The sequence below is a fragment of the Ambystoma mexicanum genome, chromosome 9 (genome assembly GCF_040938575.1).
Source record: "Ambystoma mexicanum isolate Mex_15411 chromosome 9, UKY_AmexF1_1, whole genome shotgun sequence".
Lineage (NCBI taxonomy): Eukaryota > Metazoa > Chordata > Amphibia > Caudata > Ambystomatidae > Ambystoma > Ambystoma mexicanum.
This window is the reverse complement of record NC_090931.1, coordinates 671314697-671341071: the sequence shown is the minus strand read 5'-3', so window position 1 is coordinate 671341071 and position 26375 is coordinate 671314697.

The window sequence follows — 26375 nt, the reverse complement described above, 5'->3', positions numbered from 1 at the left end:
ACTTTTGAGGCTGACAGTGAGTTGGGTGCGCATTCTGCATACTGTGGGTGCCCCTGTGTGTCGCGTACCCCCTTTCTTAACATCACAGTAGCTTATGTGTCCTTGCAAACATATTTTTTGTGTTGCTTGGTGCCACAGCATATTGTGCAACGTTTGTTCTTTTCACGTGGGCTACCGAGGGGTTGCGTGCACATATTTTTCATTTTTACGCTGCCCGTTTTTTCCCCCCAGAGGTTACATTGAGCCTTGGAGGAGCACACTGGTATGTTTAACATCACGTACACTGCCCTCTCACTGAATTGCCCAGGACAATTGATAGCTGCGCCTCCCATTGCACCATTCCATCAGCGCCATGAGTGGGAGGGCAACAAGTGGGAAGGGTGGCAGAGGTGTCGGAGGTGCCCGAGGCCATGCAGGGGGAGCTATGCACCCACCCAACAGGGTCAGGGAGATGCAGCTGATGCTAACATCCCCAGGACCCGGGGTCCTGGAGCAGCATTGCCATCTGCTGTCCACACCAGCCAGGGTCAGGAAGCTGCAGGGGCAGCTGCAACAACCGCCACCCAGGCTGAGGGTTCCCCAGCGAGGACTGTAGTGGTCCCGGCACAGGGCCACAGAGACCCAAGGGCAGATGTCCTTGTCTCTAAGGGCAAGAGACATGCAGATAAGGGTCCTGGCACTAGCACCCAGGGTCCTGGAGCAGCATTGCCATCTGCTGTCCACACCAGGCAGGGTCAGGAAGCTGCAGGGGCAGTTGCAGCAACCACCACCTATGCTCAGGGTCCCCCAGCCAGGCCTGTAGTGGTCCCATCCCAGGGCCACAGAGACCCAGGGGCAGATGTCCTTGTGTCTAAGGGCAAGAGACATCCGGAGAAAGGTCCTGGCACCAGCACCGAGGTACGGATGCTTGCAAGGCAACCTACTGTCCCAGCATCAGTGGGTGATGCCACAGCCCAGTCCACCAGTGCTCCAGCCCCTACTGACCCAAGTGATCCCAGCCACTCAGGGTTTGCACAACCTTGCAAGAAGGCAAAGCGTGCAGTAGGCGAACAGGCTCAGACCCAAGCCATGGCACAGGAGACCCACACATCGAGGAAGAGGCGCTTCAGTGATGAGGAACTCCAGATCCTCGTGGACTACGTGCGGCAACACGAATGTGACATGCTTGTGTGGGCAGGGAGCACACATATGCCTGCTCAGCGTATGGCCCACTGGCAGCGCATCACCGATCGAATCAACGCCTTGGGCAATGACAACGGTGCAGCTGCTGAGGCAGTGAACCGTTGGAATGACCTCCGGTGCTGAGCCAAAGATAAGCTGGGTGCCGCCTACGCCTCTACTCTGGTGACTGGAGGTGGGTCACCACGAGAGAACGATGAACTCACTCCACATGAAGAGATCATTAGTGATATGATTGATGTGGAGCAGATCCAAGGCGTGGGAGACCTGCCAATTTATGAGGGAATGTCCGATGAGTGGCGATGCATGTGTGTCCTGGACATGTGTATGTTGCTTGGATGAAGTGTAATGATTGTCTGGCAGTTCTGCCTGCATTTACATGACTGCCATGGGTGAACCATGTCATGGTGGACTGACACATGCTTGTTGTCCTGCAGACTGCATACGAACGATGTGCTGCACACTTTGTCAATCCTCATCACCACACCTTCTCACTCCTTCCATGTCACTCTCTGTCCAGCCTCTCTTGGCCCTCTTCCTGCTCCAACCTGCGATGGCGGATAGCCTGTGATAATCTTCCACTCCCCACTCGCCTTCTCTCCTCACATCTCTGATGTCTCTGAGAGGTCACCCTGCCAGCTGAACTTCCTCAGAGGTATTCTTCCTTCCCTCTCCTTCCCCCAGCAGCTCACTGTCTCCAGAGGACTGGTCATTCCTATGGGGGGGCTACTGCAACGGCCTCTACCAAGATTTATGTGCTTCTACTCTCTTCCCTCTGCAACTGATCTAGAACTGGACTATGGGAATTGTCCTTTTGCCTTGGGGCCAGGTATTGTATCTCCCGTTCATTTCCAAACCCTGTGCATTGTCCACAAGGCCTTATGGGTCCTGGGAAGGCAATTCCTTCAACTCCATCTTCCAAATTCGCTTCCTTCTCATGCTCTTTAACCATCCCTTTCCTACTCCCTCAGGGTCAGTTACTTCTCATAGCAATTAGTTGGTGTTTAATGTCTATCTTTGGCTGGGGCCTCCCTCTGGTACAGCCTCCTGACCTCAATGGAACTGGAGGTGAACCTTCTACGCGTCTGGAGGGGTACGACGTCCTTTCATCACCGTTTTTTTTCACGGCAAAAAATCTGTGGCAAAAATCCTGCGAAATAAAAACGGGCGATGGAATGACATGGAACCGTCTGGAGGCACTTCTGATGCTTCCTCATGTGTTTTGCTTTCTCTCCTTCTCTCCCCTGCTGGAGTCCTGGATGTCTGAGAGAATGCACTAGTCACCTGCCGACACTCTGATCTGAGCCACCAGTTGAACCCATGCACTGCCTCCATGCCATCCCCCGCACTTGGTGGCTGTTTCCTGTATCCCTGCAAACCACTACCAGCAATTAACACCTAATGTCTGCACTTACACTTACACTGCCACCAGCCCACCGCATTTTCACATTTTCATTACTGATTATGTAGTTGTATTTTATTTGGATGCTGTTCCCATGTACTGCACTGCCCACCCCCACTTCCAACTCCAGGTCTTCCCTTCACGGTGCCTATTCACTTGCGTGATGTCAATGTGACCTGGCCTCATGGGATGGGTGTGTCTGGCTTCACTCTATTCCACCACCCTTGCATCGTTGCACCTTGTGACACGTGTGTTTTCAGTTTGTGAAGTGAATTACATGTCATGTCATGTCACATCCATTGTACATGGCTGTGGGACAGTAGTCAGCAAGTTCCATCTCATGCATTTTGACAGTTCAGGCATGGCTATGCTATGTGGCATCTGTGTATTTGCATCAGTGATGTTGGTGACCGAACTATGCCAGTCAGGTGCTCGTGTGTGAAGCAGGTGCTATGCACCATGCACTACATGTGGTGTTGAGCCCTTCCACACACGTCCATGGCTGCTTTCATGCTACCCTTTCGTTCCATTGACACTGCGTATGTGCAGGAGTTTGTGAAATGGCAGGTTAATGTGTTGCATGACAACATTGTGATGCCTATGTGTGTGGGCTATGCTATTTACATGGGTCTGCATGTATTTTTCTGTCCATGTGCAGGTGATGAGGCACTGGATGCAGAGGAGGATGTGGAGGAGGAACAGGATACTGATCCACAAACCAGCACCAGTGGAGAACGAGGTGTGGCAGCCCATGATGAACCACTGGTGCTATAGTCCATCCCGGGCCTGACTTAGTATGAGTCCGCCTCTGATGATCCCTATGGCTCTGGTGGTGAACCAGAATTTGATTCCTCTATGCTGTGGGTGCTGTTGTATCCCAAACGTCTGAAGGGGGGCCTTCCCCTCACAGGGCCAGTCAGTGTTGGTACATCCGTTTGTGGTGGTTACGGTGGCAGGGTCACACTTCACAGTATTGACTCCTGGTCCTGGGCCAGCTGATCAAGGGAGGGATGCAGTCCTGCAGCCACAGACAGCGGCATCACGTCATGGCCAGGTTCCCTTGGCCCAGCAGGCGTGGGGTCTGCCAACGAGGTGGCTGTGTAGCAGTTGGCGATACTGTGTGAGAGCAGTCCATGTATACTGTTGCACAACAACAAGGTGCTTCATATGAGATGTTGGCGGCTCAGGGCATGGATAGGGTGGCCAATTCCATGATGCCCCCCAGAGAGATAGGTGGAGCACCAGCTGCAGGCATGGCTGTCCACATGCCGCTCACACAGGCTGCACATGGAGGCCAGCAAAGGAGCCGACGGGCGGATCTGAGGGCTCTGCAGGCATCCTTGGTTGCAGAGGGTCTGGCCCACAGGGACGCCCTGAGGTTAGAGTATAGGTCCCTCAGAACTACACTGCCTGCACTCGAGGCAGCCCGCAGTAGACAGTCTGCACAGCAGATGCAACAGTTGACTCATACCATCCCAGAGGAACTCCATGCATCCCGTGAGGTTTTGCATGGGGACCTCCGAGCCATCATGTTGCAGACACAATCATCTCAGTCCTGCATGGCCACTGCCATGGAGGACCAGGCCAGGGCTATGCGTGGTGAACCTCCCTTACCACTACCACATTTTGATGCTACACCAGAGGGTGGTGACAGCAGCGACAAGTCTCCAGATCCATGCTAGCCGTGCGGCCCATTTACCCATGTAGGTTTTTTTTTTTCTTCTCAACATCCACACATGTGGGTGTTGACGTGCACCCTGGACCTCCTCCCTCCTGGGTGCCCACCGCCCCCCCCAGTCCACCATGGACATTTTGTGATTTTTTTTTTTACTTGTCTTTTATCTATTGTGTATTTATATGACAGTGTGTTGCTCTGTGTGGCATCCGAGGGCATCCACTGTAGGTTTCAGCTGGACCCATGCAAGCTTATCTCGTGTTGGTACACTCCTTGTTTGTGCCTTGGGTTCAGACACACATGCCACTCTTGCCGGGGGCGTGGCCTGAGATCATGGAGTAGAGAGGTGCCTGGGCAGAGCTCCCGTCCAGATCCTAGATACGATCCTTTAATCTAATGGTAACTGGTGATCTGGAACCGAAATTGGTATCTAAGTGCAGAGGAACTGAGTCCACTACCAGCCAACGAAAAACTGAGAAAATCGGACCTTGTGTGTGGAAGATTGAAGCCAGCAAAAAAATCCCCCGTGGCAGGCAAGATGGCGGACTGCGCCAGAGCTCGGGAGTGAGGAAGAGGAGGGGCTGGGTCCAGCGCTAAACCCTGCTGAGACCGCCGAGCTGAGAACGCCATGGAGCAAGAGGCTCACACCTCTCAGGTTAACGGCCTGAACGCAGCAGAGTCAACTGCCCACGGAAGTGGGAGACAAAAGGCACCAAACGGTAGGGTTACTGGAGCAATGAGCGGAAAACTGCAACAGCCACCCTGACTGGAAGAAGACAAGGAAACCCGGCAAACAAGAGAAACCGGACAGGACCGAGCTTCTGAGACCCCAAACCGACGATTGAGACTACCGCAGCGAACCGGATCCGCTGCACACTAAGAGTGCGACACTGGGGGAGCACGGAAGAGCAGGTCACACCACCTAAAGGGACACTGAACGAGGGCAATACCACTGAGGACGTGCGAGCACCCAGGGGGCTGCAGCAGAGCCCTAAAAAAGAGAACCAGAGAAGGCGTTAAAAGTGGAGACTGGAAGTGCTCGGACCGCGCACCATCAGGGGAAGGGCCACGGTCCAGACCGACAGCAACAAAGGGCTGCTGACAAGCAGCAGTACGAAACCAACGCACCAGAGAGAATAAAACCTGAGGATAGATGGTGACCGGGCCGCAGTGAGGCCTCTCCCCACTGACCTAAAGTACATGATAATTGCATAGACGCTAGCAGGACTTGATTACTGAGCCACCTTGGGTTAAAAGAAAAGGGGACAGAAAGACGGCACTGGGGGCACAGAGACGCGGCACAACTGGGGGAAATTACCACCAAGATAACGCAAGGCGCCGAGTACTGCAACAGGCGCCTGCACCACTGCAAGTCAGCCCACACAGTGACTTACACTACACTAGCCGACAAAAAGTGAGCGCACTAGCCACCATAAAAGAGCATCACCCGCAGCGTGCAGGAGCGCCACCCAAAGTGAAAGTAAGTGGAGACAGAGTGGGAACATTGAGCGGACAGAGAACGGGAGCCCTGCCGAAGCAAGTACCTAACTGACACAGAGGTAGTTGCAGCGCACACGGAATCCTTACCCCCTTAACGTAACTGGCCAGTAGAGTAAGGGCCACAACAGGGGTGGCAAAAAGACCTAAAGCTGCCAAATAAGCAACCGCACTCGCTCTGGAACAAGAGCACGCAATATAGGGGGTGCCGGTGCATTTTACCTGAAAATATGAGGACCTAGACACGACTGGGACACATACAGAAGCACAACAGTGCAGTGCCCTGGCAGATATACTACTGGGCTGCAGACAGCTACCACCTCAGGAGGACCAGAAGGCAATGTCCCCAGCAAAAGAGAAAAACAAGACCTCAATTATGGATTCCTTTGCCGCAGCCAAACCACGAGAACAAGCACAGACTAGCAATGGGTCATGTCCCGTACAGGAAGCTCCAAATGAGAATGGCAAAGACAAACAGGTGCTGGAAGCAATAGCAACACTGCGCTCATTTATAGACACTAAAATAGGGGAGGTCAAAGAGGACATGCAACTAATGAGACAAGACATGCGCAACCTGACGGAGTGGGTGAAGGTCACTGAGATGGGGCAAATGGAAACAGCGGAAATACTGAAAGACCTACAGACCAGGGTACAGGAGCTAGAAAAGAAAAACACTGTACTGGCGGTGAGAGCAGAAGATGCAGAGGGGCGAGCTAGATGCAATAATGTGCGCCTATTGGGAATTCCGGAGGGAATGGAAGGACCTAACCCCACACATTTTGTAGAGACGCTACTGCAACAAGAAATTGGCACTGGCCGACTCTCACAGGGATTTGTGGTGGATAGGGCCCATAAAACATTACAGAAAAGACCTCTACCGAGATCACACCCCCGCCCGATGATAGCTAGGATCCTGAATTTCCATGACCGAGAAATCATACTATGGTATTCGAGGGAAGGAGGAGAGATAAAAAGTGATAACGCCAAAATCGCCATATACCCGGACTACACACCGGCAGTGCAAAGGGCAAGAAACTCCTTTGTCCCGATCAAGGCCAAATTGTGACAACTAAATCTCAATTACATGCTGATGTACCCATCCTGGCTCAAGGTGCTGTACAAGGGCCAAACTGTATTCCTGGAGACCCCTGCGGCGGCCACCATGTGGCTGGAGCACAATAACTTGAATAAGGGAGAAGGGGCTGTAACGTAGTCTATGCTCTTGCATATAGAAATAAAGGAACTGGCAACTGCAACGAATAAACGGAGACATGAGAGGTGTTTGTCCTTGAAGCTAACAGAACACACCGCTGCCAAGACGCAGAACTTGACTAGGATGGGAGCACTGCTGGGCCACTTGGCCTGAACTAATGGACGCACCCTGCGAAAGGACTGGTGTCAGCCTGTTGCTGACCTTTACACAACCTGCGCACAACGACTCGGATGGGCCAAGTAGGCGCAGGAGCACCTGAGCATTGCTTGGATGGAGCAACTGCTGGGTGCAGTTGGTTAATTTTGTTTTACTGTTGTTTGAAAAGTTACATGTTCTTCACAGAAACAGGTAAAATGGGGAAGTGCACAACTGACAAAAAATGGGGCAGAGGTAGAGGGTGGGGGAGGGCTGTGATAACAGACTTGGTGGTATGTAAGCCAGAGTGGGCTGGGAAGGAAAATGAAAACACACAGAAATGGCGGCAGACATAAAGTTACTAACTTGGAATGTCAGAGGGATGGTCACCTACATGCGCAGGAATAGAATTAAATCCTTCTTAAGGAGGAAACAGATCTCAATTGCACTGTTGCAGGAGACCCATCTTGTACAGGAAAGCTGGGGAGGGCAAGGATATGGAGCGACATACTCCAGGTATGCAAGGGGAGTGTACACCTGGATAAATGATACCGTGCCTGTCGAAGGTGGAAGCGGACGCGGATGGAAGATTCTTGATAATTACAGGGCGCATTGAGCAATTAGAAATTTGCATAGGTAACTCCTATCAACCTAACCATGGGATCCCAGCACACCTGAACAGACTGTGCGCCAAAATAGCCCCCTACCGTGATAGCGTTTTTATTTGGGGGGGCGACTTAAACTGTATCAAGGATCTGGATAGATCTACACCGCCGGCGAAGAGGGCAATGGCGGCCCCAATGACACTGAATGGTGTGATAGAGAACCTAGATTTAGCAGATGTCTGGAGGGAGCTGCACCCACAGGACAAAGTTTCCCTACTTTTCGTCACATCAGGGGCTATACACCAGAATAGATTACCTGCTAATAGACAAGGTCCCCCTCACACAGGTAGAATCGGCACACTATCTGGGCAGATCGATTTCAGACCACTCACCGTTGATCATAGAATGGAAGCTGTGCGCCCCCAGGACGCCCATACCACAATGGCGTATGCCAGCAGAGGCACTGACGGACTCTGCCTTTAGAGAGGGACTCCGGAGAAAGCTAGTGGAATACACAGGACATAATGTGGGAAGTGTGAGGACTGGAGCACAGTGTGGGAAGAGCTGAAGGTGGTGGTGAGAGGGGAAGTTATTGCTAGCGCGAGGGGAATCAGAAAGACACTTCGAAGCGATCTGTAATTGTGGGAGAAGAAGATCAGGCAAATGGAAGCTTAGGCCCAGAAAATGAGGGAGTCGGAACGGGAAATAGCGTCAGCCAGGGAGAGTTGCCGGGACACGTGGAGTAGGCCAGTGAAATTTTACCATATAGCAAAAACCACTATAGCACACTCGGAAGGAAACAAACCTAGCAGATTGTTATCGTGGTTGTGTAAGAAAGAAAACCCGAGAGACATGATTGCAGTAATCAAAGATGACATGGGCCAGATGCAAAGGTCATGGGGGTCAATCAACAATGTCTTTAAAACATTCTATTCCCAACTATACGACACTTTAATATCCCAAAATGAAAAATTAGACACTTTAAGAAATAGGCCTCCACAAACTGGCTAACGCACACAGCGACGCGCTGGAGGAGGAATTGTTGATTGAAGATATAAGCGAGTATGAGGGGTACAGTTACCGGACATGGAGAGATAATATCTTGCAGCACAACTCAGCTTTGTGGCCAAGTGTTTTGCAGACAAGACCACTACGGAAACGAGGTTGATAAAACAACTAGTGACACCAGTGCATTTAAAAGAAATATTGTGGGTCCCACTCGGGTGCTTGGGTAAAGTACTAATGATAGTAGAACTGGGTAGGCAGGTATGGAAAAGGGCTCAAAGGATACTGGACCGCGGACACCCTTACTCACCAGAAACCCCGATTGCAGCTGATATTTGTAAGGCCAGACCGGACCTAGCAAGCGTACGGCGCTGGGAAAGATATGGCATTTAAACCTGGGGAGACATGTATGAAGAGGGTGCTTTTAAGGACAGCGGACAGTTCTTATGGTGCCAGAGGACCAGGAGTGTAGCAAAGGGGAAATGGTAGAGTTGGCCAGAGGAACCATCGGCAGACCCCCTGCTGACTTTGATACACAGTCTGGGGGAGGGTTGGAGACCGGTGTCAAGATTGTACGGCCAGCTGCTCAATAGACCAAACCCTAAAAGTGAAACACTGAAGCAAAGGTGGGACGCAGACCTGGGAATTGACATAACTGAAAGAGAATGGGAAAACATACTAATGTACCCTCGGGAGGTGTCTAGAAATGCCAGGTTCAGGCTGATACAGTTGAACATCTTGTACCGAACGTACATGACAACAAGTAGAATAGCTAGCTTTAGCAACAAAACACACCCATTATGCCCCTGGTGTGGTTCAGAGGAAGCAGGGATGCTGCACATGTTTTGGCGGTGCCCGAAGATACAACACTTCTGGGCCAAAATAGAACAAGTTGGCAGAAACGCTGGGATAGTAAGGTATAACTGGACACCAATGGAATGATTGTTAGGAGCCTACCCGAGAATAAGCAAATTTAGACATGTTAAATTCATGGACATGGTATGCATATTAGCTAAAAGGTCAATTTCAATAGCATGGAAAGCACCGACGGGCCCACAATATACCAGATGGCTAAAAGAACTAGAACACTGGGCAGAGGCAGGAACCAGAGTGTGGGGAGACGGGGTGTCCAGGGCAGGGAGCGATGCAAGCCCTGCATATGAGGCATGGAAAACACTGATTTGGGACATGTTTCACCCATCAGATGATAAACCGTTGTGAATATAATGTGGTATGCTTGAAATAGTTGTGACATGACATAGAAGGCGGAGTGGACATGGGACTACCAGTACTCCCGCCCTCATGACCAGGACATATGACACACCTGTGTGCCTCACTGCATAATCCGATCTGTACCACAAATGTGCCTGTAGATGTGAAGACAGTTTGTTGTTGTTATGGTATTGTTTATTGTTGTGAATGCAATACAATCATCAGCAGTTAAAAGTGGCAACTAGGGTGCAATTATATGTAAACTATAAATGCCAATAAAAATATTTTAAAATGAAATGCCACTCCTGCTTCCCCTTTCCATGTGCTTTCAAGGAGTGCAGCATGTAAAAGTAACTTACACAGTGGCATTGGGCTTCCATTATATCTGTGGGCAGTCTCAAGTCCGAACGGTGTATACACCCCTAGTTGGATTCATGATTGTTTGTCGAGTGCATCGTTAGCATCCCTTTTTGTTTGGTCATTGAGAGCCATCCTTTGTTCATGTTCTATCTTCATGTATTAGCTTGCCTATCTCCATTTTTGTTAGCCTTCCTGCTGTATGCGCTTCCATGCCCTCTTTGGTTAGCAGTGCTACTCGAAAATACAAGGGTGCCATGTGCAAGTTACGACACATTGAGGCGCATGTGCAATTATGATTGGTCGATGTCAGATTCACTCTTGGGTCCTGTGTTTCTGGTATGTTGTACTGGCCAATTGATTTTCCTGTGTACATTATTATTTTGTTGTGTGAGAGTGAGTTATTTCTGAACTTGTGACAGTAGTGTTATGTGTTGGCCATTTCTTTGTCTCTTTTGACATTGCATGCCATGGCATGATGTGTCAATCAGGTGACATGAAGTGTGGGAGGGTTTAGGTGACATACCAGCATTTAGATGTGTACTTTGCCATGGTGTTAGTGGCATACTCCATCTTCCATGTGTTCCTGTTGTGCACACCAGATTGTGTTAGTTTAAGTTCTAAGGGATGCACACAATGTAGCACTTCCAAGGACAGATTCTCCGGGTGGTAAATTTGGGACAGATGATTGTCCCTTTGCCATCATTATCGATTGTCACCTGGAATGTACCAGCGCTGTGTGCACTCCGCAGGGGTTGGATTTTAGGTGAAAAATGTTGTCACAAGCTGGGAACGGGCAGCCTCGCCACGTGCCCTTTCCCCTCCCATGGGCAGCCGCCGTGCATGTGGTTGGGGATGTGGGTGCACCACCATGTCCACTGGTACGCCATGCTGTGTTGCAATGTTGTGCAGGACACATGCTGCCACAATGATCCTGCACACTACTGGTGGTGCATATAGTAGTTCACCACCAGAGTGGTCAAGGGAGCAGAAGCGTGACTTTAGCACTCTGAATGTGCGCTCCACTATGGCCCTGGTTGCAATATGGGCTGCGTCGTATTTTACCTGGGGTGGTGTGGTGGGGTTCCGTATTGGCGTCATCATGCAGGTGCTCATAGGATAGGCACCGTCCCCTGTGGAGGTGACATGGTTTGTCAGTGGTGTGGGTTTGTCTGTGTGAGACATGCATGCATTTGCAGGGCCATTTGTACTCACCAATGAGCCATGTGTTGCCATGCCTCCCAGCTTCTAGGGACCGGAGTAGGGGTGACATTCTGAATATGAAACTATCATGGGTGGATCCTGGATAGTTGGCATATACAGAGGTAATGATTCCATTGGCATCACATACAAACTGCACGTTGATGGAATGCTGTTGCTTGCTTTTGCGATAGATGTGCTCTGTGGCCCTGGGTGGACGTAGGGCGACATGGGTGCAATCAATAGCACCAAGCACTTTAGGGAAGTGCGCCACCCCGTAAAAGTCCTGGACCATGGCCTGCCTTTCTGCGGGTGTTCTGGGCATGTATATGTGCCTGCGGACTGAGGGGCGTGCAGTCATGATTGCCAACACCTGGTGTAGGCAGCGTGACTGCGTGGGCTTTGAAATGCCCCCAACTATGGCATTTGTCTGCTGAAATGACCCAGTGGCCAAATATTGCAGTACATTGAGCTCCTTTTCCAGGGGGCTCAGTGCTTGGGATCACAGGGTGGGTGATGTGAGGTCATCTTCCCACTCTGTTACCAGGTCTAATATAATATGATGTGGAAACCTATACCTGCCATAGACCTGGTCATCAGGCATCCCAAAAAGGCTGGTCCTGGGTAAACAAATGCGGGCCCTGGCTATACTCCTCCTCCTGCACTCTCCCACGGTCACTGCTGCAAAAAATGGTACATTAATGGTAGCTGTATGTGCGCTTTGGTTTTTTGTGCGCCCTTTTTATGAATTGTTTTTCGTGCGTGGTGAGGTTTACGCCTGCTTTCGCGTGGAAGACGTGTTTCCGGATATGCGTATCTTTTTCCGTGCACCAGAGATCCCTGTTCGATTCCATTAATATGTGTTCTTAGCGCACGTATGGGCGTTGCAAGGATTTTACTGCGGTACTTCCCACGTTGCGCCCACATTTTCGCTTGTTGTTCACCATTCCACGTGTTCCACCCCCTTTTTAGGTGACTGCGCAAGACGGTATGCACCTTTGCTGGAAGTCTCACGCAAGGCGTTCATGGTGTCGCACTGACGTGAGGGACCTGCGGGGATTCAAAGCAAGTCTCGGGTAAGCCCCGCGCATTGTGTTCCATGAATCGACAAACGGGCGCTTGCACGCATTTTGCATACAAGTGCATGGACGTCATTTGGGGGTCGCCAGAGGTCGCAATTGCGACCTCTGCCGTCTCCCCAGCAACCGCTGCAATATTTTTGCGACCCTGGACTCGAGCTTGTGATTTTTTTTAAAAACAGTTTGTTGTTTCAACAAACTATTTTTAAAAAGTGTGCAAGCTGCAGACAGGCAGCGGGCGCAGCGTCACAATGCCTGTCTGTGATTGCATCCTTCTCCAGCTGAGCTCATCCGGAGATCAGGCAGAGCTCTGAGTGCAGCCAGCGGCAGCGCCAGCCCGGGTGTGTGCAGGGGAGATTGTTTAAGCACAGCAAAGTGGGGATTTGCATTGAATTCGCGATTCACAACAGCTGTGCACTGGTCAGGAGCGGGATTGGTGTCAGCTTGGACAAACTGCAATTTCCCTAGGTGAGCTTGCTAGCACGGAGACCATCCGCAGCTCCACACACTTAGGTTTTGAAATGGCTGGGGTTTGTTTTCAAGTTCACACAGGACAGTTCAGCGTCCTCTCAGGGGAGTCCTGGTGTGTCATAGTTATTCTACTTAAACTAACATGACTGCTTCATTTCTAGGCCGCTCAGAACAGTCTGTGATTAAGAACTGTATGCCCAAGCTAAGACTTTAATCACTTTACCAAGCGGAAATACATGGGATAATCGGGTGTTCTGAGAGTCACGTGAGATTAGGGTAAGTAAAGAATGTAAGCAGCCACTCATGTATGGCTCCCTGTCATGTGGGCAAGGGGCGGCTGCACGGAAATTCAGGGCACGTAACAATGGATTTGTACGTGTTTCCAGTGAAACAGAGTGCTACGCACGGCCAGACAGCAGCTACCCATTTCATTATTTGTGCATGAAACACGCAGCCCAACAGATCCCCACATTGTCCCTGTAAAACTAAGACATGAGAAACTGGAGACAGTTGTGTCACGGGTTATGGGGTCCTTTTTGAACCCAGGTACAAATTAAACCCTATTCTGGGTTCCATGGGTGAGAAAGACTGAAGCACCATGGCCAGGTAATAGAGGCAAGGAGCAGGAAGCTGTCCAACGCAGGTATGTGGTAAAAAGGAAAGCTTCTAAGTTACGGTTGCAGATAGAAATACAGGAGCACAGGGCATAAGCTTCCTTCTGCTTCCCCTCTCACACTCCAAGCATGGGCGTCATTTTTTAAATTTTTTTTATTGAGGCTTATGGGCTGTGGCCAGCAGCATGTGGCTCTTTGTTTCTGGAGTGGCCGGTTTTCTTTTAGCTATAGCTGTTAAGATAGCTCACTGGGTTGAGCGCTGGCTGCTGCAATGTGTGTGTTATCTGCAGGTTGCAGGTTCGACTCCCAGCAAGGTCAACTCAGCCTTTCATCATACTGAGATTGATAAATGAGTACCAACACAGTTGGTTGATATTGTATGTGCATTTGTACTATATGAAGGCTTAAGCAGGAGTGCTATATAATAACACATCATTATAGTTTGGCCCTGGACGTTTGCCTGCATTCACAGTGATGGTAATATGGGCCTATATGCACTGATATTAACGTTACTTATGGTGATCCATTCTTGTATGAAATGTATATCACTTTCCAGTGATAGCGGAACCATATTTTTCTTACTGTACTTACAAACAATGCTATGTGATGCCACTTCCTGTTTTGTCTAGGGTTGAAAGGTCATGTTTCATTGCTTCCCGTGATGTCACCTCTGGGTGGGGCCAAATTACATCACCTCATGTAATGTCATCAGAGGTCATGGGTCGTGTGATTTCAATTCCGTTACCTCTGGCATTTACCTGAATTGACGTCCCTGTGCAAGTGCCCCTTTTTCGCCGCAATTTAATTCTATGAATTGGGCCCCTAGACTGACAAAAATTGAAAAATCTAAATACACAAAACTCTACCTGTTCAAGTGAACTGGGTTCTGCTATTAACTTACATGTTTGTGCGTTCCTGCGAGCTGTGCATCTCATAAGCTTTGTCTTTTGGGGGTTCAACTGAAGGGAATTAATTTTCACGAAATCAAGAAAAGCGTTGATCAAACGTTAAAGACCAATTTGGGAACAATCAAAAATCAAAAAATCATTGTCGTAGGCCAACCATGTTCTTTTTTTTTAAATTACCAAATTTTGGAGAAGCAAATACAGCTGGTAAACACAACCCTGCCTGACGCCTCTGACTTGAATATTTGAGTAAAAGTGCAAACTAATGATTAATCTAAGCAACCGCTACGGGATTCCCCATTTCCTGAGCTTGGTCCACAGGCAGCCAACAGGTCAATTGTTGCCAGATATATAGAGTCTTACTTTCCATATCCACCTTGGTTCATAACGCTTTTCAATGTGAAGCCATTGAGAGTTGTTCCAAGATGCTTTCGATAACCGGTTTGCCATTTCTTGATCCGTCCCACAGTTTTCTGTCAACCCCCAAGATGTTCCAGTAGCAGGGCGGCGAACACCTTACTATCTGCGTCCAATATCTCTATCGAACGATAGTTATACGGGTGCAGTCATGTCCCTTTTTATAAACCACTCCCTAGTTCTGAAATTGATTTCTTACTCACTTCTTGTTGTTTGTCCAGTTTTGTTTTATGTGCGCTGTGAGGTCTGCGGGCGATTTGGCGCTCTACCAAGAATTAAAATAAATTAAATCAATAAATAGATGTGCGCAGTGGACCATGATTTTGGAAAATTAAACTAATGTGTTTGGGTTCCTCCTGAACAGTAAGTTTGACAAATGATTTGGACCAGGGGCCCGAGAAGTACTGATCTTGGTTATAATTTCCAGGACCAGTTCACGTTTGATTGATTGAAGGTCTCCACCCCTTATTAACTGTGGTCAATTCAATATTAGTTGAAATACTGTCAACAGGAGGAGCAAAGAGAGAGGAATAATGAGAAACCCACAAAGGCTCCGCATGAAGGATTAATCTGACTAGCACACTGTAGATTCTCGTAGTCATTTATGAGTTTTCAGAAACCCTGTGAATTGCAGTTACACAGGGAATCTAGCATGCATTCCACATCATGTTCGCTTTTCAGTGCGCAAGTCCCTTTTGTCCAATTACGAAAAACGTGCTTCACTTTTCTTAATTTGTAAGCATTTTGAAGTAATGGACAACACATTAGATCTAGTAATTTGCTAATCAGTACATTCCTCTCTCTTTTCCTCCTGGCAACCTCCGGATCAAAACGATGCAAGTACTTTAATTGTTGGAAAACTCTGCCGTTCTTACCTAAATTAAAGTTAGTTATAATGACATCATTGATAAAATTACCAATGTTGTCAACCGGAATAACATCACCCCGCCATTGGGAAGAGGTCAAAGTGACCTGTTTACCCGCTGAACTGACGATGGGTTCCACCTGACTATTACCAGTTGTAAATTCAGCTCTCAGCATACAATGATCACTACATTCAGATGATTCAACCTGGAAAGATATGCATTTTTCAAAAAGGCCCCTTGTTAAGGATTTCAATCAGGCGATGCACACCTTGGTCTCGGCCTAGTATGTAGCGCACAACTGAGATGCTTTTCTCCTTATTTTATGCAGATTCAATTTGAGATGGTACACAACTCGTATCACACCCCCTTTTCAAATACCCCGGGTCACAATGGACCATGAACCAGGGTGGTTGTTGAAATACAATATTTATTTATTTATTTTAAAATTCAAAAGAAATCATACCATTTTTAATATGGCACAGCAATCACCAATGGGGTGATAATTACAACGAGAAGGTAAGCAATGCACTTGGTTTAACCTTCTAGTGGAACATATTCAAAACACCAGGGAATAGGAGCACTTTTTTATTTAAGAAAGATAGCAGCCAAGTTAGGATTTTCTGCTGCAATGTTCCCTCAACCCACAAATAATCAATTCTGAGTGGATATAAAGAAGCAGCAGGTAATCTGGAATAAGAGGCAGGAAACGGAATCAAAATCTGATTTTAAACCTTGCAATGTTATGAAATGACACTTGGAAATGGACAAATAAATAATTAATGTGTGTTAAAAACCTTGAAACAAATACGATTCCTCACGGAAGCAACAATGCAAAGATACTAACAATCACAAACAATGGATTACCAAGAGCATACAGTTCGAAAAACGAGTGGAAAGTTCAAAACGGTTTGTAACCAAATGACACGTGTAAAAGTTGCATTTCCTTTCAATTTCCGTGTAAATTTACTCAAACGGTTTCTTTAAAAAATTGGTGAAATATTGCAAATCGTGATGCGGTTTTTAGTCTGGGGAACAGAGGTACATCACAGGAATATTACAGAAGTGAAAGAATGGGGTTAGCTGCAGTTTTGAATGAGATTCTCACCTCCCCTCTGCTCCCCTTTTATCCTTCCTCCTGCTCTTACTTAATCATATTCTTCCCTCTCTTCTTCCTCACACCCTCTTGCCTCCTTCTGACTTCCGCTAACATCTCTGCTCATCCCTCCCATTCCCTCTTATTCCTTTGTCCCTCTACACTCCCTCCTCACCTCAGCAATGATGTAAACTGTTCCTTATACTGCTTGCACTGTGATTTAATTGCCATCTTATATTTGTTGTAGCTCCCACTCCCTCCTATTCCTTTGTCCCTCTTAACTCCCTCCTCACCAATAATGTAAATTGTTCCTTATACTGTTTGCGAGTTGTGTTCCAATTACCATCTTATGTCTACTGTATCTACCCTCCCCCTTATTCCTCTGTCCCCATCCACTCCCACCTCACCTCAGCAATAATGTAAATTGTTCCTTATACTGTTTTCGAGTTGTGATTCAATTACCATCTTGTGCTTGTTGTATTTCGTCTTGATCTTATGTAAAGCAGTTTGGATTAAAGGGCTATATAAATTCAATAAAATACAAATAATAATACAACATTTTCAGGTTGAAATGGGGTTCAGTTTTCAGAAAATAAAGCGGTCAAAATGAAGACTTTAGTTTTGAAAGAAAGGCAAATGTCACTTGAAATGAATTATCTAAACTATATTGTTGACGAGGAACACGGTAAGCACCAATGTTGATTCGCAAGGTCAACCTTACCACCCCAGTGCTCAACCCCAACAATAAAATATATGGAAGTGAGTTGGATTACTCGAAATATAACTAGGGGTTTACAGTTTACACCAAACAAAAATGCAAAGAGAGATGGTGCTGGCACTAGAAAGAAGGGCAGGGTTGCACGGATAATTCTGACAGTTTTAACAAGTTATCAGGATAAGGATAGGATGGCTTAGAGTGTGGGATAAGGACAAATGCAAGACAAGATAGACTATGGATTTCTATGGGGTAGAGATTATACTAACAGTCCACTTTTAGTTTGGGATTTTTGGACCGTCAACAGGTTCTGGTCACCACACTGCAGAGCGCCTGGCAGAGGACAGCTGGGCAAGGTTGGGTCACCGGATGGTAATTCTGGTCGCTGGATGGCACAGGCACCACTGGATGCAGTTAGTGGGCAGCAATTAGTGATATCAGGATGCTTCCCAAAGACTACCAAAACTTTCTCCCTTTGGTTATTTTGGATTTTAGACTTTAGGCCTTGCTGGCAGGGTCAGCAATGCTTAGGCCTTGTAGTTGGAATCTGGACACAGCAGGATGAATGTGTCAGGCATGGCACTCTGTCAAGAGTGGCACAGGGCCCCCAGGTATGTTTTGGGTGGCTGTGCTGATGTAAGGTGACAGATAAGCACACACACAGCGGGAAGCTCAACAAGAAAGAAGAGTAGGCAACTGTAGCAGAAATACAAAGGTACAAACAAACTGGATTCCCTGTTGGGGTGTATGCAGAGATGGGAAAGAGTGTTCCACGGACCTTAGGAAACGCCAGCCTTCTGCACAGATTGCTATTACAGGGGCCCACGCTGTAAGCTCATGGCTGGGAACAACAGCAGTTGGTGTCTGTAACACTGAAAACGCGACAAGGGAAGGGGCAGAGGTTGCCTGCCGGAAACCAACAGTCAAGCTCTGTACAAAGGGATTTACATAAGACACAAGAGAAGACAAGAATAGAAATATCCAGGGAAAAGGAAGTCAATGAGCAAACTAGCAGAAGGAAAAACAGTATAAATTAAATGGTTAACCTAAAGGGAGGACAGAGGACTCAAGGAAGAGAAAGACAGGGATCAAGAACAGGGGGTTGTAAACAAGGAAGAGAGCAAGGGGGCAGCAGCCAGGAAACGGGGGCTGCAAAAAAGGAAGCGGGGCTGCAGTAACGGATGGCACAAGGTGCAGGCAAACTGTAGTGGACTGCGGAGGACTGTAGAAGGCTGCAAGGCAGGGAGTCCAGAGGAGCAGGACAGCGAGGCAGGGAGCCCAGAGGAGCAGGGCAGCGAGGCACGGAGCCCAGAGGACCAGGGCTGAAGGCAGTGGAGTGTAGCATGCTGCAAGGCAGGGAGCCCAGAGGAGCGGGGCAGAAAGGAGTGCGCCCAGAGGAGCAGGGCTGAAGGCAGCGGAGTGTAGCAGTCTGCAAGGCAGGGAGCCCAGAGGAGCAGGGCAGCAAGGAGTGAGCCCAGAGGAGCAGGGCAGCGAGGCAGGGAGCCCAGAGCTGAAGGCAGCGGAGTGTAGCAGGCTGCAAGGCAGGGAGCCCAGATGAGCAGGGCAGCAAGGTGTGTAGCAGGCTGCAAGGCAGGGAGTCCAGAGGAGCAGGGCAACGAGGCACTGGATCAGAAGCAGGATAATTCAGCAACAGGAACAGCAGACAGCTCGAGGCTCAAGGCAAAAAGGGGCTGGGAGAACTCTTGATGCAAGAGACTGAGCTCCTGCAGGCAGCTGCTTAAATACAGCCCTGCCCTGTACTGAGGCAGGCTAATTGGCAGCACCTGGAGCAGCACACCTGAAGGTAATCTGCCTCCTCCCTCTCTGGTGCTGAGATGGTGGAAGCAGCACTGATCCCTAGGGCTTCTGGGGATTGTGGTTCCAATACTGATGAATGGGAATAGCCAGGAATTGATAGCTGTAGCAAGGTGCATTATGGTACATGTAGTTAGCTGAATTAAATAAGAAAGTACCAAAGTCGTACAAATGGAAATTAAGGACCAGTGTGAATAGGGGTTGTTTAAATAGTATTATGAAGATAAATGAGTACCAAATCGTCCATGATGGTTGCCAATGTGTGCGCCAGTGGCACAGGCATGACAGAATGTAACAGGAACGCCGGCGCAGGAAAAGCAGGAAGAGTGTGTGTCTAGAGTCTTCTCAGGTACTCTTATTTATAATGCATAGTGACATCATCAAAGTATATGGCTGGGCAGGCTTAACTAAGCACACCTCTAACTGACTGGATTGGCCAGGGGGTGCTAGTCTCCGCCTCACTCTTAACTGGTTGGATGTCAGGATAACATGCCAGATTTATGATGTGAGTTTTACAATGTTCAAAAACCTCCCACAGTTACTTTGGCTAAAATCTGATTTTGCCACAAATGGTACATTTATACAGTTGAAGTCTCTTAGCAACTTACATAAACATGTTACATATTTTATGTAGAACATCCCACTCCAACTCTGAAATCTGTGAGACATTGTTTTGTCCGGGTTAACACATTTTAGTAATTTTGAGTATGAAAGGTTCGGCCTAAAATTCCATAACTTTATACATGTGTGTGGATTATCATAAGGGAGGCAAGTATGAAAATTTGCAATGGGATCATGGATACTTTTCTTTTATTCCCTATTCATTGCCATTTCTGTTCCCAGGTGTCAGTGAATTCTATAATGTCTTAAATGAAAGCCCATGAAATAACTTTTAAACTGCAAAATGTTTATATTTTTACAAAGTCTTTCTACAGAGATAAAAGTCTACATTTGTATTAATCAATTTGTCTTTGGAAACAAATAGCAGTCCTTTGTCCATCACTGGACCATTTTCTTCTCTCTTCAGCTGCCACCAACTGTCATTTGCTCCAGAGCTAGGTGGGTGTTTCCCAGCTTGATTGAAGGTTTATTGCCCCTTCCCCACTTCACACTTCCTGGTCCTGGGTGCTCCATTGTCAGGGGGTTCAGCCCAGACCAGATTCTGTCCAACCTAATAATTATCACTAGGGCATTAGTATCTGCTGAGAGTTTATGGTGGTTCCCTTTCTGTGGGGAAGCCTTACCTTTCTGTGGGGGAAGCCTTAGCTCTGCCAACTGGAATAACCTATATTTGAGAGCTTGCAAAATCCAGCCAAAGTGGTTTAAAACCTTTATTTTCTTATATTTGGTCCTGCATTAAAACATGCCTGTGGAATACAATAGCCCATGTGTGTATTTTCACCAGCAACAACCCCCTTCACATTGTTAGGTAATGGCAGGCTTGCATTCACCAGTTGTACTTTTTAAAACTGGCATTTTTCTCCTTTGGTTTGCCAAGCCCATTTTTAAACGTGTGGTGCAAGCTGGCATTTCTTTTTAAATTCGGTTTTGCATCTCCATCAGATACCCACACTATTTTGCAGCCATAGTTAGTTTGTTGCATGCCAGGGTTTGGTTTGAAGCACAGATGCATTGAAATTGACATGGCCCAGATAGCTAGAGTTCCTTTGAACTGCTGATCTTTGATACTTTGTGAAGAAAATGAATGCGTTTTCCTGTGCGAGTAAAAAGTGAAGTTCCTTTGTTGATTTTTATTTTTACAGAGTTGGTTTGACAGGGCCTGTCAATTAGAAATCATGTTTGGTTCTGCTCAAGCACATTGGCATATACTGGCCATGGCAGTGCCTTATTAATAACAGTAGTTTAAGGAAGAGCAGATGAAAATAGCGTCAGCAGCATTATTTTAAAGGTGAAAAAGTTTCCTTTTTAATGGGGATTTTGGGCTGGCAGCAAAGCAATGCTGCTTTTTCACTTTATTCCATTTGTATATGTCAGAACACACTGGCACACTCCCTCAGTGTGTCCCCTTGTTCCATCCTGCCCAATGTGTGCTTGGCAAGATGGTGCAGCCATCTTTTTGTTGCTGTAAAACGCAGTTTTGAGGCCATGGAGGCTCACAGAAGCCAGCAGAGCAATTTTTCTATTTCTGCTGAAATGCAGCTTTGTGATGTGGGGAAGCACAGCTGAGTTGGCTCAATATATCCCACATATCCCCCCCCTCCTCCGACTCTTCTGAGATTCCAAGTCGAGGGATAATCGGGAAAGTGGGATTCCTTAATGGGACAACGCAGGATACATCAGGTATGAGTCCTTCTTCCATCAGAGAACGGTACGCCATGATCCTCTCGCTGCCTCTCGTTGGAACGTGGAACGACACCCACAGCTTTCTCTTGGATCTTCCTTTATGGTGTTAAGCGACAACCCCAGGTTCCCTTCGGTTTCTCCTTTCCATGTCCCCTGGGAGGTCCTCTTTGGTAGTGAAGGCGCAACCAGTACCAATCTATGAAAGAACACACAACCCGGTTACTACAATTTCCCACTAACTGCCCTCCAATCGGGTTGACAGCAGTGTGCCTAGGGTGACAATTCTTTAACTGATTATTATGGACCCATTTTTCTTCTTTCAATTCGCCTTTGGGGATGCGGATTCTGTAGGCGACAGGTGAGATTTTATCTACAATTTCAAAAGGTCCTTGCCAGCTTTTAAAAATGTACGCTCTTTGGTCTGGTTCCTTTGGAAATTGTACAAGTAGACCCTGTCTCCTACTTGGTATTCCTTTTTGGTTGTTTTTGGATCATATTGAGTCTTCATACCCTCTGCAGATCTTTCCAGATTCCGCTGAGTGTACGCAAAAGCATGTCAAAGGTGTTTTCTTAGATTGTCAACATACTCATGAGTTGTGGAGGCGTTTATCAGTGTCTGCTCTTGTGTTCTATAGAGCAGATGCTGAGGTAGCACCATCCTTCGTCCAGTCATCAGCTCAAATGGAGACATCTTAGTTGCAGAAGAAGGTGTAGATCTGATGGTCATCAGGACAAGTGGTAATCGGATGTCCCAACTGGGCCCAGAATCTACCACAAACATTTTTAGAATGCTCAAAATGGTTTTATTGTACCCCTCAACTCTACCACTAAAGGACTACAGTACAATGTAAAGTTTCCTTTTTACCCCAAGTATCTCCCACATCTTTGTCATCACTTCACTCGTGAAGTGACTTACTCAGTCTGACTCAATCCTTTGGGCTACAGAAAACATGAGACGATGTGATTGATCATCAGGATAGCTGCTGTTTCTGCCTTGCAATTTCGGGCCAGGAGACATTCCATCAATTTGGTAAACATGGCCCGATGAAGTCTACTTGTAAATCTGACCAAGGCAGTGTCATCCCCCTCTTCTGGATGGGAGCTTGGAGTGTGAGTGATGAGGGCTGAAATTGTGCACACACAAAACACCCTTTCAAGTATTGGTCGAGGTCCTACCCCATGTGTAGCCAGTATGCAACCTTTCGTAAGATTTCTAAAGTAGTGTGAAACCCCCGATGACCAGCTGTGGCTGCGTCATGGGCGTGACTTAGCATCAGGCTTCGGAATGAGGTAGATACCACCCACTGGTCACAGCCAGATATGGATCTCCTTACCAACAAACCGTCTTGGATTCGCAACATTTTTGGACATTTCATCAACAATCTGAGGTCCTCTTTCCCAATGTAATCGGTATCCGTCAGGGGAAAGTTCTCAGGGAAAGTTCTCAGGGTCCTCAATGTGTTTATAAAAGTCCAATGATTGGATCCCCTTTTTGTGCCGTGATTAAATCAGCATCTGGGGTCTCCTTACTCCACTGGGTAGTTGAGAGTTCATTGTGAGCATTTGTCTGGGACCCAGTGATAGCAGTGACCTGGATTTCCCCCAATAGGGACTTTATCTCAAGAAGATCCCCCTGGATGGCTCCGGTTTCGGCCAGTTGATCAGCTAGGTCATTTCCAGTTTTGTCTGGTCCCTCTATTCTGGAATAACCCTCGATCTTCTTCCAATAGATGGTCATCCCACTAGAGGTGACCAGATCATCAATATTTTGGATTAGCTTGCTATGTTTAAGCAGTTTATTGTTAGCACATAGCATGCCTCTGGTTTTCCAATTTACCAGGTGCTCCACGAACCCGTTCCGGACATAATCTTAATCAGTGATTATGACCAGTTCGTGCAGTTGGTTTGGACGGCAGTGAGGATGGCTTGATGAACTGCCATCAACTCCGCCACATGACTACTACATGGACCGATTTTGTACCCAGCAGAGGGTTCCGGGTCATCCTTCACCGAGGCATTCCCAACGCCCGCCACCAGTTCCTTTTCCCCGTTGTTGCAAACATGGTAGGAGCACCCATCCACATAAACTGGGGGCATTCCCTCGCACTTGTGTTCGTCATAGACTTTGTGTGGGGATTTCAGGTAGGCCTCCATGTTGTCCTTGGTTTTAAGACTTTCATCCTCAAGACAGTTTTCTCTGGCACAATCATGCAAGTCAGCCAGACCTTGCGCGTGGCGACTCTTCTTGTTTTGGCCATAGCTGACCTCCACAGGAAAGCCTTGCATTGACAGAATCCAGGAAGTAATTCTGGAATTACTCACATTTCCGGCCCGGATTCTGTCACTTGGGAGGTATTGCAAAGGCTGGTGGGGAGTCTCCACTATGATGTGTTCCGCCTGGATAAACGGGCGGTAATTTTTCAATTCCCACACCGTTGCCATGAGTGCCTTCTCACAATCGTTGAATTTTTTACTCCACCGAGGATAAAGTCTTGCTTGCATAGGAGATGAATTTATTGACCTTGTCATGCTTTTGATATAATACTGCTGTCAAGCATGTATTCGAGAACCCTATCTCCAAGAAACCTCCTTGTTTTTTACAGGGTAAGCTAAACAAGGCGCTTGTGAGAGGCTTCTTTTGAGTTGCTTTACTGCCTCGGCTTGTTCTGGACCCCACTCCCACTTGGCCCCCCCCTTCAACAGATGGATCAGGGGTATTGTGACCTCTGTGTAATCCTCAATGAACTTCCAACTATAATTAGTCAGTCCAAGGAAGCTTCTTAGCTCACGCAGAGTTGTGGGGTCTTTTAGTTTTAGGAGTGCTTCCACTTTCTTTTCCTGGGTACAGAGACCCTCAGGAGTTATCTCATGCCCCAAGAAGTTGACACGGGACATGCACCACTGTGCCTTTTGGAAGGACAGTTTTGTTCTGGCAACCCTCAATTGTGTGAGAACATAACGTATTTCCGCTATGTGTTCCCCCACAGTTGAGCTTTTTATCAGGACATCATCCACATAGGCCAGGTTACCCCTTTCACCCAAGTCGGGCATGATCTTATGTAGGAAGATGTTGAATTTGTTGCCGGAGTTGATGTATCCGAAGGGAGTCCGGGTCCACGTGTACTGCTGCCCCCCGAAAGGTAAAGGCCAGCTTGTATTGGCCCTCCCTACTGACAGGCACGGTCCAGTACCCATTGGTCAGGTCAATGGCAGTGTATACCTTTGACCCCTGGATCTGGGCCAGCCCCTGGTCAATGTAGGGGAGAGGCCATCGGGACATGTGGACCCGTTTATTCAGCTCCCTCAGGTTAGCACAGAGTCCCCACTGGCCATTTGGTTTTAAAGTCCCTGGCACCAGATTATTAAAGGTGCTGTGGACTGGACGAATTATCCCACGGGACTCAAGGTTTTTGATGATTTTCGTGAGGGACTCCATGGATGCGATAAGCAAGCGATATTGCTTCACAAACATTGGAGTCATTGCAGGGTCCGTGGGAATTGTTGTTGCATGGATTTCAGTGCGACCACAGTCATACAAGTCCACCGCAACAAGATCTTGAAAATCTAAGAAATCCTGTTTCAACTTTTGCTTCTGCTCCGGAGTCTCACAGGCATCAGCTAGGTTGACCTGCTCTTCAACCTTTGCCTGAAGCCTGGAAAGACTTCCAGTTTTGCTAGCTTAGTGGCCTCCTCCAGCTGGGTGGAGAGGTCCCTGGCTAGAGTATTGACCTGGACAGAGGGTTTCAGGTAGGAGAGGCTGTTGTTGTGGACCTGGAAGATCACCTCATCCTGCCTAATGTCACAGGTCACCTCTTCCTCACAGTAGGGCAGGAAGAATACACCAGGGAATTCCCCCCTTGCCGGGTGAAGATCCTGTCTGGTGGTAAGTCATTGTCACTATCATTGTCAAAAAGGTCATGGGGGATTGGTCCTATCAGTTCATTACCTAGATCCATGGAAAAATGTCGGTCGGTCATCAACCGCCATTCCAATAATGGTGCCTGCGCCCAGAGTGATACTCCTAGGGTCGCTGTTATCCATCAATATTGGAATGGTGTTGTGTTCTACATTGACTAATGGTGTTGGGTTTAACCCCAACCCCTGCTGTTGGAGATTGGCATTGAGGTGGACATATGCGTCAGGATTTTTCAGTTTCTGTCCTTTTAATTATTAATTCAAGTGGGAATAGTCGTGTCCGTCCTGGGATGGTGACCTCCTCTCCAATTTGAACTTCAACTGCATACTGCAGCAATTGGGCTGACCAAAATGCTTTTTCTGAAACATCAAAGTCCATGGGATTACCCCCTAGTCGGGACCAGGCTTTGTAATTTATCAGGTCCAAGTTAATGGCAAAACGATTGAGAATGTCACTGCCTAAATAGAATGCAGCAGGGACATCTCGCACGACCCAACAATTATGTACTATGCTTTTGTTCCTATAGACATTTTGAGCAGACACCTGCTAGGCAGGAGATGTTTGGAATTGGGAGTTTCCAGACCCATTTCCCACTTATTGATCAATTTAAATGTGGGAATGGCTGGATCTTTTGGGAGCTTTGGGAACATGGCTTTGCTGATGAAGCTCTTACTGTTGTTTACACCCACTCGGGCGAGAA